This window comes from Sus scrofa, chromosome 1 (assembly GCF_054392235.1).
Source record: "Sus scrofa isolate SSC_HxYL_T2T_F1_AM1 chromosome 1, Sscrofa_HxYL_maternal_Yorkshire_Landrace_v2.0, whole genome shotgun sequence".
Classification (NCBI taxonomy): Eukaryota; Metazoa; Chordata; class Mammalia; order Artiodactyla; family Suidae; genus Sus; species Sus scrofa.
In genome coordinates, this window is record NC_139383.1 from 186,608,246 (window position 1) to 186,610,303 (window position 2,058).

Consider the following 2,058-nt stretch of genomic DNA (forward strand, 5'->3'; position numbering starts at 1 on the left):
CACTAATTTGATGTCTATCCTCATCAATCTTTCAGAAGGACAGTCAGCTAAATTTAGGTAGACTACAGTTGCCAAATAGTAATTTTATAACTTCATTATTTTCTCTCTCTCCATTTAATAGTTATAATACAAATAAACTTTTCCCTTATTAATTTACTTATTCATTTTTATGGAGTATAGATTTAGATATTTCCCTTTATGCCACAAATATTCTTTTACTATTGTTGCTCTATTTTAATGCTCAATTTGTTTCATATGTAGTCAGGGGAAACCCTTAAACAGGTTCCTATTCATTTTAGCATACCTATATCATACTTCTATCATTTTTTTGAACACTGTCTTACTTTCTGGAACTACAAGATGTTCTAGACTCACCTTTTACATTTCCTGCCACAGCACTAAGAGTCAACTATATTTTCAAGGAGGCCAGTTCTTTTTAATGGGGCATGGTACTTAGAAACTAAGATCAGGATTTAACTGTGCTCATCGCTGATGGATGTCTTTTTTTCTAGGCCCTTTCAATAGGCAGAGTGAAGAAATATTAATATATCTACATTTATTTTTTATCTCTATTCATTTACCCTCTATTCATCTCTTAAAAGCCAGGAGTTAATACTAATAACTTTCATCCAATTCACTACAAGAGGATTCATTTTAGCCTTCTCTTTTTCCATATTTGTAACTGCCTTCTCCAACAGAGAAATCTTACTTTAATTCTCTACATAGTTAATCACTTCCTCAGTGCTACAATACATAGAAGATAGTTTGAGAATTGCTAACTCCCAGGCCATCAAAACATATCCTCTACCTAGAGTTCCATATTTGTTTGCAGTGCTCTTTGGCTTTAGACTCAGGATATACAGTCAGTACTGTGTTTCAAAGTTGCTCAGGTTAGTTTTCCCCTTCAGTACAACTATTTATTTATTTAATTCAGGATATAGTCGTGTTATATTGTTTCTGTTATTTGAGGTTTTATTCTCCTAGTGTTTTTAATACATAAAACAATGTGATTCAAAAAGTCAATGTCATATATACAATGGAATATTACTTGGCCATAAAAGCATGGAACGATGCCATTTGCAGCAAAATGGACAGACCTAGGAATTATCACACTAAGTGAAGTAAGTCAGAAAAAGAAAATATCATATGAGATCACTAATAGGTGGAAGTATGATATAATTGAACTTACAAAACAGAAGCAGACTCAAAGTTTTCGAAACCAAACTTATTGTTACCAAAGGGGAGACATGGGTTGTATGTATGGATAAATTGGGGGGTTGGGATTGACATAAACACACTCTATGTATAGAATAGATGGGTAACAAGGACCTACTATATAGCATGGGGAAGTTTACTCAATACTGTGTGATAACCTATATTGAAAAAAATCTGAAAGGGAATGGATATATATATATATTATATATGTAATATATGCATATGTATAACTGATTTACTTTGCTGTATGCCCCAAATTAATAGGACTTTGTAAATAAAATTTTAAAAAATCAACTTTAAGGCTCTATTAAATGTATATTCACAAAAGAGTCACTGCCCTCTCCACAATCCCTTCCATTTTGTTCCCTTTCAGCCCCCATGTGTAACTAATCTCGTTAGTTTCAGATTGTATTTCTTTTTTAAAAAATTAACAAAAATATAAAACAGTTTAAGAATTGGTATGTCTCCCTTGCATGAGGGTTACAGTAGGCTTTTCTGTATCATTTCAGTTTTAGTAATATGTGCTGATAAAGCAAGCACTATCAACTTTATTCCTTTTGCCTTGTTATAGCAGTAGATACAATAAAGTGATAATTAGATTTTTGGAGGTTTGTCATTTTTGTATCCCCAAATTGGCCCAGTGGACTTTATTCTTAACTCTTTTCAATGTCTTACGTTTTTACACCATGCTGATAAACTATGTGCCAGTTATCATTATGGTTTATATTTGAGGATAACTTAAACTGATAGGCGTCCCGTGAATAGTTCTTTCCCTTCTTAGCTTTAGGTGAGCTTGCTATTGTGAATAGGATATTCAATTTGAGGTGACATAAGATTTTTATT

General features: G+C 32.4%; 1 non-coding gene across 1 annotated transcript; it reads right to left on the reverse strand.

Moving 5' to 3' along the window:
- Positions 1-1,647: 1,647 nt before the first annotated feature.
- Positions 1,648-1,755, reverse strand: LOC146406910 (U6 spliceosomal RNA). The gene has a single exon (XR_014832694.1). It is a non-coding gene; the product is annotated as a U6 spliceosomal RNA (small nuclear RNA).
- Positions 1,756-2,058: the final 303 nt, after the last annotated feature.